The sequence below is a fragment of the Vombatus ursinus genome, unplaced genomic scaffold (genome assembly GCF_900497805.2).
Source record: "Vombatus ursinus unplaced genomic scaffold, bare-nosed wombat genome assembly UNPS02014803.1, whole genome shotgun sequence".
NCBI lineage: Eukaryota > Metazoa > Chordata > Mammalia > Diprotodontia > Vombatidae > Vombatus > Vombatus ursinus.
In genome coordinates, this window is record NW_020954581.1 from 5,787,021 (window position 1) to 5,804,240 (window position 17,220).

Here is a 17,220-nt window from a genome sequence, read left to right on the forward strand (position 1 = left end):
AAGCCAACAGCCACCATCTTACCTTATTACAGAAATGCCCCAAATCAACGTTATACAGAAAAAGTTGTATCCTTAACAGAAGCAGATTTCATTTAGCCATTATAGAAAAAGAAAAAGATCCATTTTAGAGGAAATCTTTACAGCAAAATAATTGTCACATATAACCTAGAAGCTCATATTAGAGTATATGATAGGAATCATAAAATCAGATGATGGTATTTAGAGCTGATAAGGACCTTAGAAATCATCTAGTTCCATTACTTCCTCTTACTAATGAGAAAACTGAGGTCCAGAAAGGTGAGTAAACTTGTTCAAGGTCACAAACATTCCTAATGGTGCTATTTTTGTTCTTCTCTGTGCATCAAGCAAAGCTATTCTGAATGGTGAAAACATAAACTTTATTAGGGTGTGTATTTATTTAAAAAAAAAAAACCCTTTCTCATTCCTGCTCCCTCTCCTCTCAGATTAAAGTGAAAGTGATGTGACAGATGACTCAGATAAATTAGACTTTTATCTGATTAATTTAGGTTAATTAACTTACTCTGGGTCTATCCAGCAATGTTCGAATCTATTTTCCAATAACCCTTTCAATTCTGCCAGAACACATACTTTTACATTGTGAAACTGGCTTTCATGGTATTTAATAAGCATTTAATAAGCAAGGCCATACCCAGACTCCAATCATTTGCTCTCAACTCTTGCTAAAAATAAGCAATTTTGTGTAGTCAAGACTTTGGCAAACACCATCTGAAATCACTTTGCCCTGGCTTTTTGAAATACCACCTCCCCTGAAGTATTTGACACTTCCTTTAAAGAAGTCTTAGACTTTTATTTATGAAAAACATAGTTGGCAGCAAAAGTTCCGCCTCTCCTTGCTGATTAGTCCTCTTACCTTAAGAAAAAAAAAATATGGATTTCCCCCTGTCCCACCAAGTAGAAGGAAGGGTAAATAAATTGACCAAGAAAAAGGCATAAGCTTCACATTTGATACAGTCAATTTTCCAAAAAGAATGAACAGGAACTTCTTTAAAAGTTCCAGTATCTGTACCAGTTTAAAGCTAACCATTTTTCGATTATGCTCTATTCCTACATTATGGTATTCATAGGAAATAACTTCTATCATTGAGTTAATTCTATTAATTTTGGCTGACATTCTGAGATGCTTTAAATATTTTTATATTTAAATATTTTATGCATTTACATTTATTATCTGTATATTTATCGATTTATGTTTGCTTTAATATGTCTGTTTAAATATGTGGGATCTCTATCCTAATTCACCCACATCTATGTGTGTATAAGTATGTATATATGTGTTTGTGTATGTATCTGGGATGAAGAGAAGCATCATGGCATAGTGGATAAAAAACTGTCCAGGAGGGCCTGGGTTCAAGTCTCACCTCTGATACATATGGGTGTGTCACCTTGGGCAGTTTTCTAAACTACTGGGTACTCAAGGCAAACCACTAATATATTATATAAGTAACAGAGAAGGTACTGACCTTCAACGATAGATATAGTTTCTTCACCCAGGATTTTCTTGTGCCATTAAAATCACATTTAGTCCCTATCTCAATCGGTGATTTAAAACAAACACGATCTCTTAGTTAAATTCAAACTGTATTCTTTTGTCTTCCCATTTTAAAAAATGTCCTAGAGCTTGGGTGGGTAATCTGTGGCCTTGAGGCCACAAGTGGCCTTTTAGGTCCTTGGGTGCCGCCCTTTGTCTGAATCCATTTTACAGAACAAATTCTTTTATTAAGGGGATTTGTTCTGTGAAGTTTGGATTCAGTCAAAGGGCTGCATTTGAGGACCTAGAGTCCACATGTGATCCTGAGGCTGAAGGTTCCTCACCCCTGGTCTAGAGAGTCTGCAATTTAATTTCAAGACTCTTAGAGCTAGGGTCCAGCTAGCTCCTCTGACTTCTGAAGGAGATAACACACTCCCCACAATGCCTGGAAAGTCCTTCCTCCTCACCTCTGACATAGCACCCTTCTCATTATTTACGATGAAATCACCGACACCCCCAAAGTATTTCATACTTCCTTTAAAGAAGTCACAGATTTTTATTTATGAAAAATATAGATTGCTACAAAAATTCCTCCTTTCCTTGCTAATTAGCCACTTTATCTTAAGAAAAAATAGTCTGTGTATTCCCCCCTCTTTCCACCATTTCTTCATTTAATATGAAACCCAAGCATGATCTACATGAAGCTTTTCCTGATCTTCCCAACTGTTAGATCCCAACTTCCCAAATGGCCTTGCATTTTAAACTGTTTTTCTTTTCCTTATATATCTTCTGTGCGTACTTATATGTGTCCTTGTGGTCTTCCCCATCAAAATGTAAGTTGCTTGCAAGTGGAGATTACTTCATTTTTTTTTGTACTTCTGTCCTCAGCACCTGGAATACAACCAGCCACATACTTCATAAAGACCAGTTAATCGATTGATGGAGTGATTGATCAATTGGGCAGAAATATGGACTTTAGAATAATTTTAGAGGAAGATACATAAGTGCATTGGAAAATGAGAAGAACTCCTAGGATTTAGAGAATCCTTGGGAAACACTCAAACTTTGGTGGTAGGAGGAGAAAGAGGAGCCAGAGAGAGAAAAAGAGACCAAGAAGACCAGATTTGCAAACACATTAGGAGGACCAAGAGAGAGTAGGGTCAAGAAAACAAAGGAGAGGGGAGAATCAAGAAGAAAGGTAATGGACAAGGATGTCCAACAATTTAGAAAGGTCAAGAAGCATGAGAGCTGACAAAAACACTATTGGATTTGACCCCCAAACCCTGCCCCTATGCTTGAGGATATCAACTTACAAGTTAATTCTCTTCCCACCCACAACTCCCCCTGCCCTGCCTAATTTATCAGCTTCCTCAACCTCTATGACCTGGACCTTCACTCCATCTCAGCTACCTACAGGGGTGGTCATGCCCCTAATCTTGCAATAATCCATCATCAGCACTTAGCACACTGCCTAGCACATAAATATAAATGCTTACCTGCTTCACATTTCTAAAGCCATTTTCTGTCCCTATTGCAATCTCCAATCATCCCTCTCCTCCCTATTTTCTCAGACCCTCAGCCCTGCTTTCTCTTCTCTTTCCATCCTTTAACATCACTACCCTTTAATAAACCAGTTTAAATTGACATTGTCCTTGAACTTTCAATCCCTTCTTCCCTCGCCCCATCATGGCTCTTCCATTTCCAGACCTCCATCTTGGATTACTCCCTCTATCCAGCTTCTCTGACCTTGCTCAGGTGCTAACTAAGCCCACTACAAATTTGCTATACAATCTCTACTGGGCCCTCACTGTTGCATGACAATCCTTTTACTCTTCCCTGAAGGACTTTCCATCAAACCACCCATGGCAAGCCTCTTCTCAAGCCAATTACGCCACCATCTCCCCTTCCTTCTCAGGAGCTGAGCCACCTATTCCACCAAAATTCCACACTTCATATCACCTCAATGCCTTCATCGATCTGCTCCTTCTTTGCCCCAATCATAGGGGATCAACTGGACCTTCTCATCAGTGCCAACCCCCTGCTTTGTGTCCTTGATCCAACCTCCTTTCATCCCCTCCAGATTCTTGCCTCTTAAATCATCCTTCTCTCCTCCTAATTTTCAACCTCTCCTTGTCTAACCAGCTCCGACTCTGGTATTTACAAACATGTATCACCCTATTTACACCCAACCACTTCAGTATGGGCCCTCATCATTTCTTGCCCTGACTATTAAAATAGCTTCTTAATTAGTCCCCTGCTTCCAGTTTCTCTGCTTTACAATCCATCCTCCACACAGGTACTAAATTTATGTTCTAAAGCACAGGTTTGATCATGTCCTTCTGCTAAGAAGTTTCCATGGCTCCCCATTGCCTTTAGGACAAAATGCAAACCACTCTGTCATTTAAAAAGCTTTACACACTGGCTCCAGCCTGTCTTTCCAGGCTGATGACACATTACTACCTGTCATGCAAACTAGCTAACTCACTATTCCCTAGATACAAGTTATCATTTCCCACCTCCATGCTGCTCTGTTTCAGATACTCTGCTCAAATGCTACCTTCTTCAAAAGATCTTTCCCAATACCCCTCACCTCTAAATCACAGTGCATTGAGGCAGCATAGTGGACAGAATCTAAGTAAGACCTGAATTTGAATCCTGCTTCATACACAGCCACTCCTGTAACCCCAGGGCAAGTCTCAACCTCTCCCAGTCTCAGTTTCCTCATCTGTAAAATGGGAATGATCATGACAACTATCCTTCAGGCTTCTTATGAGGATCAAATGAGAATAGGTAAAGTACAGGACTTTGCAAATCTTAGAGCACTATATAAATTTTAGCTATAAGTATTTATTTTGTATGTATTGTGATTTTATTTATCTGTATGCATGTTATATTCCCCTAATAGAATATAAACTTAAGGACAATAACTGATTCACTTTCTGATTTGTATCCCCAGTGTTTGAAACACCTTTTAAAAAAAAAAAAAAGGATGACAGTTGACTGACTTATTTGAGAGAACAGTTTCACTTCACTATTAGAGAAAAAAGCTAACTCTGCAGTAGGGGGGGAAGAATTAGAAGGATCAAAAGCCGGCTCTTTCTAGAAGTTTATCCATGAAGGTTTTGTATTATAGAATCAGCACTTCATGGTGCCCCTAAGGAGGGATGATTTGGGCATAATTAAGGAAAGTTAATATAGTCACCTAGTGCTTTAAGATTGGTTATTGGACAAGGAGGAGAAAAAGGAGTGTGGGGGTGGGAAAGGGCAGCTAGAAAATATTTCTTGGATTTTTCTATCTTTTATAAGAAGGTGAGGAAAGCCCAAATATTCAGGAATAACTATTGAGAGATACCCACAATACGTGCTAAAGCACTGTAGACTTTTGATCCAACATCCATTCAAATCTCACCATTCCAATGAGTATTTGATATCCTTATAATATTATGTACCCTTTTTCAAAATGATATCCAAAAGTAAACATATTGTACTCTGCAGAGAATATTAGATTCTGCCTCTGTATGAAATTACCACTAAGATTTTTTTTATTTTCATAATTTTATCTTTCTCTACAATTCTTCTTGCTAGCTTTAGCCTACAAGCAAATTTGCCTTTTCATTGTCCTTTTCATCTGAGATGTTTTCATAGTGTTTGATCCTTCAAGCCCCAGCTCAGAAGCCACTCCCTACATGAGAATCACTTCTGAATCTTTCAGTTGTTAGTACTGTCTCAAAAAGATCTGAGTTCAAATCTAGCCTCTGACACTTACTAGCTGTGTGAGCCGAGACAAGTCATTTAACCTCTGCCTGCCTCAGATTCCTCAGCTGTAAAATGAGAAAAATAATAGCACTTACTTCTCACAGTTGTTTTGAGAATCAAATTTGATAACATCTGTAGAGTGGTTAGCGTAGAACTTGGCACATAGAAGGTGCTTCATAAATGCATATCCTCTTCCCCCATAAAAAATATGAGTTTTTATTGTTTAATTAATTTTCCTTGTTTGTAAAATGGGAATAATAATAGCATCTACCTCACAGGGCTGTTGTGAGGATCAGATGAGATGATAACATAAAGCACTTAGCAATGTCTGGCACATAGTAAGCACTAAATAAATGTTAGCCATTATTTTTGTTATTGTTATTGAGTTAAGATCAAATGAATTAAGATATGTAAAGCACTTTGCAAATCTACAGCACTATATAAATGTTAGTTATTATCATTGTCATTATTATCATTATCATGATGATGATGTCGCTATATGGTCCAGTGGATAGAGCGCTGGGCCTGGACTTGAGTTCAAATAGGACTTTCGACACTGTGACCCTGGACAAGTCAAGTAACCCCAGCCTACCTCAGTGTCCTCTGCTATAAACTGGGGATAATAATGGTACTTACCACACAGGATTGTTGGGAGGATCAGAGGAGATAATATCTATAAAGCACTTAGCATAGTGCTTAGCACCTAGTAGGTGCTTAATAAATGTTTGTTCCCTTCCTCTATCATTATTATTACTATTAGTTCGTGTACATTTTTACATTCGTATGCAATTTTACATTATCTCTGTATGCGTCATCTCCCCCAAACCTCCTATTCTGTCAGTAAAACGTTAGCTTCTTTTGGGTAAGAGTAGTTTTGTTTTTGTATCTCTAGCTCCCAGCAGAGGGTCTAGCACATAGTAGGGACTTCATAAACATTAGTTGAATTAAATCTTTTTTTTTTTTTTTGCTAGGCAATGGGATTAAGTGACTTGCCCATGGTCACACAGCTAGTAAGTGTTATGTGTCTGAGGCTGGGATTTGAACTCTGGTCTTCCTGACTCCAAGGCCAATGCTCTATTCACTGTACCACCTAGCTGCCCCAAACCTTTTTTTTTTTTTTTACTCCAGTTAATGTACTTTATAGTATTTTTGTTTCTACTTAGCTATACTGTTCCAATTTAAATACCAAGACTGTGTCATACTTTAAAATCCTAACATAGCAGAAAAAGTATTTTATGTTTCATCAAAATCTAAATTAAAAGTTAAAAGATTTTTCCTTTCCATCACTGTTGACCACTCCTGACTCAACTTCATTTGAACAAATGAAGAAAACAAGTGTCTTGACCTTGTAAGCTAGGTAATACATTTCAGTTTCAAATCAGTGATGTCTTTTTGTTTAATAATTGTGATTTGCATAGTTGAATCTTGAACACATGGTTAGAAATAGTTACAGAAGCCAACTTGGCACCATGCCTAGTGATGTTAGGATGCTAGACAAAATGGGTCAGCCCCTCATCAAGAAAGCCATCCTGTCCTTAACAAAGCAGTGACTACACAAGATTACATATTCAACAAAATGCTGGAAAAGCAGGAACTTTTCCGTTATCAGGATAATCTAGTGGTGATAATCAGTGCGCTGAGTGAACTCCCTCTTGTAAAAAGCCCATCAATTGTTTTTGCTAATTAAGATGAATATTATTCCTGTGAAATGAACCAAAAAGTTGTATGAAACCCCAAATCCCCTAAGAGATCTATAATCTACAAGAATAATTGCATGGAGTTTTAATTGAAGGAAAAATAGAGGATTCTGTTTATCTGTTTTTTTTTTAAAGGGAACAGTAATCACTCTGCTGTGTTATTAACTATTCTTTTACATGACTGTCATCTGATCTAAAAATTGACATGCAGTAGATGGAAAACATTTATGGAATTAAATTTTAAAAGTAAATGACAAAATGGGCTATGGGTTTAGTGAAATCCAGTACATAATTTTTGTCATTAATTTGTTAAAGTAACAAATCATTTATTAACATATACAGGGAAAAGATTTTTTTTTGATTGAAGGCTAGATGTTGTGACTATTCATAGTAATGTGCTTTTAATCTTTATTCATTAAGCACAGCCAGAGTTGGGAATGAGCAGGGGAGTCTATTCTGTTAAAGCGTAGATTAATTACACTGAGTGATTTGCTTTTCTTCCGATTTCTAGCATTTTATCACTATTCTTTGAGAAAAATCTAACAATGGGAAGGATAACCACAATTTAAAAGTTTTATTTCAATGGACTCCACACTTTCAACAAACATTCTTTAAGTTCTTATTATGTACCAGATTCTGGGGTTACAAAGACCAAAAAAACAAAAACCAAAAACTATCCCTGAACTCAAGATACTTGAGGTCTACTGGAGGAGTAGGGTCTATGACATGTATGCAAATAGAGAAATATGAAACAAATACAGAAGAATGCAAATTGAGAGAGAGGGAGAAAGGGAGGAAAGAGAGACAGAGAAAGAGGTGGGGGGAGGGATCAGGAAGTGGCACCTGAGCAAAGCTAGGAATTCTTCAAAACAGAGGTGCGAGAAAATCAAATGCTCGATTTGGGGATAATTATGTAAAGGCACTAGAATACTATTCATAGAGAACAGCTAGTGAGAGGATCGTTTGACCCGGATGGAGAGGGTATGAACAGGAATACCATCAAATCAACCTGGAAAAACAGGGCTTTTGTAGAGCCAGGACTGAGGATTTGGTATTTTATCCTAGGGACAATAGGGACTCATTGATACATGTATGTGAACAATGATATATGAATACTCTGACATTTGAATTCAGGTCACACTGCATTGTAGAACTCTAGCCTCTCCCAGGTTTTCAGAGTTCCACATCAGAAAGGAATAAAATGTCTACTCATTTAAAAATAGGTAATAAGTAATCTGATCATTGTCTCAAAACCTGCAGCAGCTAGCTGACAAGACTGGTGTGAAATACAAACTTCACTCCGTAACCCTCAAAGTGCTCTATTTGAGACTGATATGGGAACTAATATTATTTGATCTATTCAGAAGGATCGTGATAGGGCAAATGGTCATAGCAGACCTTTGAAGTGTGAGCCTACTCTCTCCAGGGATTGAGGGGGTATTGGAGAGATATTGTCCTTGCACTTTGGGAATAAAATGTTTATACTATGAGTGGGCTGGGCCACCTCAAGATAGTCCCTTGGCAGTTTCTATTTGGTTTTGGAATGAAATGAGACACTAGTAGGTCACTCAGCAGTTAAGAGGAGATTTATTCAGTCAGTGCAGGAGAAGGATATTCAATGAGGATATGTATTGAAGACAATTGATTCAGCAGAATAAAATTCCCTTTCCTGCCCTGCCCATTGTGAGCAAGCATCAGTGGGAGCCTAGGGCTCCTTGTGGCTGTTCTGTCATCAGGCAACAGCTTGAACCTTTAGTTCCCTGAACCAATCAAGTGGTGAAGATGATTTTATCCTTTGGTGTGCTGTCTACCCCCAGTAGATGGTAAACTCCTTGAGGGCAGGGATTGTTGTTTTTTTTTAATTAATCATATCTGTGCTTAGTACAGTGTCTGGCACATAAAAGTTGCTTAATAAGTGTTAATTGGATTAGATAATTTTTAAGGAAAAACATAATGCAGACAGGGCTCCTACCACATTCTGATTTTGCTCCATGTTCTCAGTAAATATTCCTTTGAAAAAGCCAATGGAAGTTAATTGGTTAAATGATACTATAGTATGAATCACATTGGGGAGAACATTGAAATGGAGGCTGAAGCTGACATCAGAGGAAGACCCTGTCAAGCCCTCTGAACTCAGATAGGGGAGATACAGCCTAACGAAGCTCTGAGAATCTGACCTGCCAGTGTGCCAATGGATTGGGAGAGTAAGTCCAGAGATTATAAGGAGAACAATCCTAACATTTTATTGTATAGCATGGAAAGAGCCCTGGATTTGGAGTCAGAGGGCCTTAGTTCAAAGATCAGCTCTGCCATTTAGTACCTGTGTAACCCTGGGTATGGCATCTAGCCTCCATGGACTTGGTACCTGCTCTATAAAGTAAGGAAGTTAGATGAGTTGGCTTCTGAGATACACACCAGCTCGAAATCTATGATCCTATGATTCAACATCTGTTTACTTCCAAAGCCTGAAGTTGACTTGTGATTAGAAAATGTAAGCAAGGTAAAGATGAATTAAAAACACACAGTTCTCTGACCCCTCAGATTCCATTCAACAAACATTTATTAAACACCTGTTTTATGAAAAACACTAGTTTTTCACTAGTCACTAGGGGCTGAAAAGTTGAATGTGGCGGAGACCTTGTTTTCAGAAAGCTCACAAGCTAGCGGGGAGAAAGATATGTCCGCTTATGACTATGCTATAAGAAAGTGTGATAAGTGCAATGGAGAGGGCCAGGCAAACCGTCTCAAAAATATATCATAAATACAAATCTGGAAGGAACCTCAAAGGACACCTGATTTAACCCTCTCCTTTTAAAGATGAGAAAACTGGGGCCCAGAGAGGGTGATTGACCCAAAGTCACACAGATAGGAAACATCAGAGGTGAATTTGAATTAAGACCCACAGACCCCAGTCAATGTTCTTTCTACTATACCCAATTCTTCCCAAAAGCAGAAGATGCATCTTTCTTTCCAGGTAGGCTTCTAGCCAAAGATTAACTGAGCCTAACCCTCCTCTGAGCAATCAGAGGAGAGAGAGAGATCATAAGGCAGACGCCTAGATGCATAAACCTGCTATGGTTCAAGAAGATTCATAGTCATGTCCTTTGAAACAGAAAAAGGAGAAAAAGGGTGAATCATGACATTCCATGAGGGCAGAGGGGATTATACTTTATTTTTCTTTGTAAAAACAGCTTTGTGTATAATAGGCCTTCAAAAATATTTATTAGATGAATTTATGGATATAAATAGGGTCATTGCCTACAAATTGACAAAAATCTACATACAGTAATACCATATTTATTTATCCTATATGGTCTGTTCTATAAAAGTAAAATTTCAAAATAATTGAAATACACATTTTACTTTTCTAATTTTATTTTTGTAGAAAGCACACCAAAATATATTACCATTATAAAAGGAGAAAAAAAAACCCTAAAAGTAAGCCAAACTCTGAATAATTGGAATGACTACTTTGGGTCCTGGAGAACTCTTCTTTCAGTAGAGAGGTGGGGGTTTACAGGGGGAAAATGTTGCATATTCTGTCAGACACAGTCACCCTATTAATTGTTTATGTTTAACCTCTTTGTTACAATTCTGGAAGTATGATGAGGGGTATTAAAGGTGATGGTAATGAACAGGAATGATTATGCTACAAAAGAACCTTATTTTAAATAAATCTTATTAAAAAAAATAAAAAATATTACCACATTTCTCTGCTTTCTTAAAGAGAATATAATGATCATAGTGGGACCTTTTCCTAATGACTCAGGGCCATATATTTTATCTAAGAATCAGCATTTTAGTGCAGGAAGGAACCCTGTCAACCACCTCATGTTATAGAAAGGGGAAGATAAGAATTTTAGATAAGTCCAGCAATTCATTTGGTTTGGAGACAATTGGGGTTAAGTGACTTGCCTAGAGTCACATAGTCTGCTGAGGCTGTATTTGAACTCAGGCCCTCCAGACTCCAGGGCCTAGCTGCCCCTAAGCACAGCACTTTATGCAAAGTCACTATTAGAGAAAGACAGAGTCAGGATTAGAACCCATCTTCTCCTTAACAATCCAGTTGTCTTTTTGCTATGCTGCCTCCCTCAATTATGGTACTGAGCTGTATAAACTATAGCAATGTCCACAGGGGACACTGAAGTAGGGGTAGGGTTTCAGCCTCTATTGGACATGGCTCCAGATTTCTGTGTTTTCTTTTATCTGGGTTTATTTTTGGTTTTTTTTTTTTTTTGCATCATAGTCACCCTCAGATATACCCCTTCCCCACCAGCACCAAACTCTCCTTTGTAATGAAGAAAAACAATTAAGCAAAAATCAAGTTTTGCTGACTATCTCTGACAATGTACACAACATTCTGGTCCCATATTCCTCCACCTCTTTAGGGAGGTATATTTCATTATCTATTTTCCAGGACCCAGATTTTGGTTTGTTTGTTTTCGTTTTGTTTTCACAACCTCTCTCTCTCTCCCTCCCTCCCTCCCTCCCTCTCCCCCCCTTGCCCTCCCATCTCTCTCCCCTCCCCCTCCCCCCTTTGCCCCCATCTCTCTCTTCCACTATCTTCACTTGCCCCCATTTCTCTCTCCCTCCCCCTCCTCCCCCTTGACCCTCCATCTTTCTCTCCCTCTCCCTTCCTCTTCTTACTTCTCCCCCCCTTTCCAGAGTCAGGAAGCGACATCGAAAAGAGTAGCACATTAGAATCAGAGGATCTGGTTTCAAATTCCACCGCTGCCTCTTACTGTTGGAGAGACTTTGGGGAAGTCATCTCATCTCGCTGGGCCTCCCTTTCCTCATTTGTCAAATGACAAGGAAGTACTGTATGACTTTTCAAGTCCCTTCCAGCTTTAAATCTACAATCCTAAAATCCCTCAACATCTGCTGTCTTTTCTTTGTATTGACTGTATACCTGCCACCAGAAATACTCCTCTATCGCTTCTTTTCTCACTGCTTCTGCTGTGAACCACAGACACAGAAAACCAATCCTATTAGAATTGTATGTCAAGTAAAAATAAATAGGCCCTGAGGAAAGACTTGAAGGGATTGCCCATGAGAAAAGTCTATGAGTGTTACGTACATGCAGTTTTGTCTGTTCAGAAGCCTCTGGGGGCTTCCACCTTCTTAACTATGTTATGAAGAGTTAAGGTTGCTAGATAATTAGCCAATAAATAAGTAAAGTAGCTGGCCCTCACACTAAATTCTGATTATTAACAAATTGCTTATAAACCAAGTTCTTTAAGAGAAACTTCCTAACAGGTAGAGTAATAGAAATGTGGAATTATCTCTCTTGGAAGATAGTGGGCTTCTCTTCATCAGAGGACTCGAAAACAAAAGCTGGATGACCAAATGCCCTCTTTGTTGGGGAGGTGGGGTGCTAGTGGCATCCAGTCATGTTCCAGTCTGGGCACCAGGGTTCAAGAAGAGAATTGGTAAGCTGGATAGTACAAGGCATCAAGTGCATTAATCAATCAATGAGTGTTGAGTAAGTGCCTATTATGTACCAGGCACTGTCCTTGACATCAACGATATGAAGACAATACATAAAGCAATCCCTACTCACAAGGAGCCGAAGATTGGTTGAAGGAACTAGGAGCTGTTTATCCTGGAAAAGAGAAGTGTGGGGGATGGGGTGGTGGTGGAGAATGACCAGTTTCTTCAAGAATTCCCATGGAGGTGGAATTAGATTTGTTTTCTCTGACCCCAGAGGGCCAGAGCAATGGACCACCAGGTAACTCCGAAGTGATGAATTTAGATTTGATGCCAGGAAAAACTTCTTAACGATCACAGCCATCTGAAAGTGTAAAGGTATGCCTCGAGAGGGGATGGATTCCCCCTCCTTGGAGGTCTTTGAGCAGAAGCTGAATGAATACTTGTTGGGTTTATTATAATGGGGACTTCGTTCAGATATGGGTTGAACTGAATAGCTGCTGAGGTCCCTTCCAGAGTTTCATCATTCTTTGATCCCTTCCAATGCTAATGTTTTGTGATTCTGTGATGTTCACTTTTTATTAAAATCACTAAAAAACTTATTCTGAAGACTTCAGCAAGGTTTAGATAATCCATTCTGGTACCAGCATCCCTTTGGGTTTTCTGGCTACATTTTGTTTTCTTTTCACCTCGGACCCTAAAAGAGTTCTTGACATTAGTGCTTTGGAGATGTCTACTTGCTGGCAGGAAAATGCTCTGTAGAGTTCACCAAAGGGTTTTTTTTTTTTTTAACGATTACCCACTAGCTTGATCTAGTTGTTGAAAGAATGAGTTCAAAACAGATTCACCTGCAGGTTTTGACCTTCTCCTCAAGAGTTTTTTTTTTCCTTTCTTTGTTTTAAAAAAAAAAGAATAAAAGAAAAAGTCCTCTAAAGACAAGTCCCTCACCTTATGCATTAGAAACCAAAGCACTACCTCAAAACCTTATTTTAATTAAAAAAGTGTGTGTGTGTGTGTGTGTGTGTGTGTGTGTGTGTGTGTGTGTGTGTGTATGGAGAGAGAGAGAGAGAGAGAGAGAGAGAGAGTTTTTTTTACAGGTTTTCTTGAATTCTAGAAACATTTCTATTTTGTACCAAAGAAATAAATATGACAACTTTACACTCGTTTTAGAATTCCATTGTTTTATGCATATGTATGCTACAGCTCAGAGTAATCTTTGAAAAGGAGATGATGGGCTCTTTCTGGGATGGACTGCAAGGTCTTTCAACTGTGACAGGCACTACAAAGTAAGAATCCTTTAGATCTGTATTTGGTGCCAAATATTTCTTTTTCTGGGGAAGATGGGGACAAGGATGGACCTGTGATTTCATTGGTATAGAGAAATCCCAGGTGAGGTCACTAATGGTACCAATGGAACATACAGTCTTAGAGAAGACTGTGCATCTTCTAGAGCCTAGAGCCCCTGAGAAGTTAATTATGTGACTTGCCTAGGGTTACATGGTTTATTTCAGAAGCAGGACCTGAATATCTTCCTAGGTCTTCTTGCAGGAGGGTAGTAAGTCTCTGTCTGTCTCCATATGTGTGTGTGGGGGGGGGGTGTATGCACACAGAAAATTAGAACTATTATTTCAATAGAATAAAGATTTGGGTATATATCTATAGAGAGATATGCACACAGATCTATCTCTATACTATTGTAATAGTAGCCCTAGTTATTAATTGATTCATTTCAAAATGAATTTTTATGAAGACATTATTATTTGTTTTGCAAGGAAAAGACCAAAGTATTGCTCAGCAAACATCCCTTCATAACTACACATTCAAAGGATCCAAGAGTAGCTTGCTGAGACATATAATTTTACAATGACCTTTCTCTATCTAATATGATGAATTTTTATTTTCATTTGATTGTAAAGATGTTATGATCAGGGCTAAAAATAAATATTGCCTTTTTCAGTCATAAAAAAATACCTAGAAAGATGATTAAAACTATGTTTTTAAATAAAAATTTCACAGAAGCTAGTTTGTTCAGAAGTTATGATACATGCTTTTAGAAAATAAACAATTTGAAATTCACAGATGCAGCAGAGCCCCTGTCAAACATAAATAAGAATCAAATTTTTTCATGGAACAGTAAAAATTCCATAGGATTCTTACTTTTACTCCCCTACTCAACAATAGCTAACAAAGATGCACTTTTTCTCTGTACTCATAGAACGTAAACCATATTTATGTGTATGTCTGCGTTTGTTTTAAAATAAATTGTGCTAGAAACGCAATGTGGAACACCCCAGGTTCAACTATAATACAACAGGGAAAGCAAGTCCTTATGCTCCTTTTGAAGAAATCAGACCATTTTGTAAGAATTTTTGGCTTGCTTACAGGCCTTGAATACAGTATTCACATGTTTATGTATGTATGAGCCACCTTATAATTAACAGGCTGTTCAATTCATTTAGGTTTCTTTTTTTTTTTTGAAGTACCAATTCACTCTCTCCTTTGTGTTCAGTACTATCAAATATAGAAAGAGCCTTACTTACCATTCCAGGAAAGATGAAATTTATCACTGTGCCACAAATACCCTGGAAAGCAAAGAAAATGTTATTAGTTATTATACCTTCATCCACAGGGATCCCACCTGCCATATACAATGCATCAGTGGCAAAACAAAAATGAAACAAATCTATTGTAGAAAACACAAATCAGGAATTTAATGTAGACTAGAGCACATGTTCCAGGCACTAGGACAGTAGGCACCCTAGTATTTCTTGCCCTAGAGATCTGATAAGGACATTTTATCTGGCTAAGATCTTCAACTACAGATTAAGCAAGACTTTGATTGGGTGCTTTTGAGAATAGGAAGAGAAAATAATTTTCTTGGAAATACTGAGAGTGTAGGATTAAGGGAATGTTTCTGATAAATTTGCATAGGTATTGGGACTGGTCTTGTGATTTCTTTAGTATAGGGAACTCCCAAGGGAAGAAATTCTGCAATGAAGAACCTTCTCTGAAACATACTGCTTTAGAGAGTTGTCTAAGGCTGAGGGGTTAATGACTTGCCCAAGGTCACAGGGCAAATATATGTCAGAAGTGGGGTTTGAACTTAGGTCTATTCTGGCTTTGAGGCCAGCTCTCTCTCTGCCATACCATGATGCCTCTCTTAAATTTTTACAATTCTTTCAATTTGGGGAGAATTTGCCAGGGATATAGAAGGTACAGTGGTTGTTAACTGTTTGTGGGATTTTTTAGGATTCACCATATCTTCACTAAATCAGCACTAGGCAATCCATGGTGAAGTTAAATATGTTGCTAAAAATGAATATATGCACCAGGAAGTCAGCAGCTAAGTTGAGAAGCAAATTTAAGAGTGGTGACTTCCCCTTTTCTAGTATAACAATAATACAAGATTCTTTGTTTGTGTTAAGTAGTGAAGATGCAGTGCCCCTCACTCCTTCACATTTCTGAAGTCTAAAGAAGTCTGAAGTTCTGAAGAAGTTTTAAATAAGCTGAAATTTTTTAATGAGCTAGAATTATAAAAAAATATATCTTAAAAAGTGTCCAGATAGTATTCAAGTTACAGTGTCCCCTGAAAAGCCTTCCCAATTCATTTGTACCTCAATGCCATAAATAAAACATATTAACTAATAGAGAAGTGTCATGTGTTAGTGGATAAAAAGCTGGTCTCAGAGTCATGAAAAGCTGGGTTCCACTCCCAAGTCTGACATGTAATGTCCATGTACCCCAGAGCAAGACATCTAACTTCTAAAGGGACTATAAATTTCAGAGAAAGTGCATATCTGAAGTGCCATTAGAAGCTTTCTTTTTGGAGGTTCCCTCATACTAATGAAATCACAAGTCTAGTCCCATATATAATAGAACAAATTGCATAGGAGATAGAATTTCACCCTCACAGGGAGCTAGATCTGGGTTCAAATCCTACTTCTGACTAGTTAGGTGAACATTGGCAAGTCTTAGCCTCACTGACCCTCAAGAATCCTTTCCTAACTCTGTATTAAGTCTTCTAATAATTCTCTATTATAATCCTCATGGCAGAGAGAGGAAGCTCCCAAGGTGGGAAAATTGCAGATCTGTGTGGTATTAATAGAAGAGGTAAATATTTTGCTTTCACTATGATTTATCTCAAAGGCCAATACTCTAAAAAACAATAGTTTTGAAAATGATGCAATGGAAAAAAAATACTAGCTCTGTGGTCAGAACAACGCCTCTGAACATTACTACCTACGTGAGTCGCACAAGTCATTTAATCTCCCTGGGCCTCAGTTTCTTCATCTGTAAAATGGTTGAGTTGAATTGGAGGCCCCTTTCTAGCTCTAAATCTTTGATCCTATAGATGGAAGGAGGCGGTACACTGAACAGAGTGTTTAACCTAGAGTCAGGAAGACTTGGGGTCAAATTCTGCCCCAGAATTTGTTACTTACTAGTTATGTGACCCTGGGCAAGTCTCTTGAGCTTTCTTTCAGCCTCAACATACTCACATATAAAATGGGTCTAGGAATAGCTCCTATTTCACCGGGTTGTTGTGGGGATCAAATTAAAACATATGTACAAACTTTGCAAACATTATATAAATACCAGCTATTATTATTATTATTCTATGATTATTCTATGAAATAACTTATAAAAATTTGATGGAAAAGGCATTGCATTTATTCATGAAAAGAATAGTCATTGTAGAAAGAATAAAGTTTCCATAAACTAAATCATGCTAAAGGGTCAAACTACAACATTAAGTAATCACAAAATTGGCAACATTATAGGTATACCTAGGGACTGAATTTAAAGGTTCAACTATGGATTGGTATTATGTTA

At 38.0% G+C, this 17,220-nt stretch overlaps 1 protein-coding gene across 2 annotated transcripts in view; it reads right to left on the minus strand.

Moving 5' to 3' along the window:
- ADGRL2 (adhesion G protein-coupled receptor L2) overlaps positions 1-17,220 on the minus strand; it is an 834,153-nt gene that overhangs the window by 246,737 nt on the left and 570,196 nt on the right. For both annotated transcript variants that reach the window (XM_027873936.1, XM_027873937.1), the window contains one exon: positions 14,931-14,972. The gene's annotated coding sequence lies outside the window, so the exon portion shown is untranslated. The remainder of the gene's footprint in view (positions 1-14,930; positions 14,973-17,220) is intronic.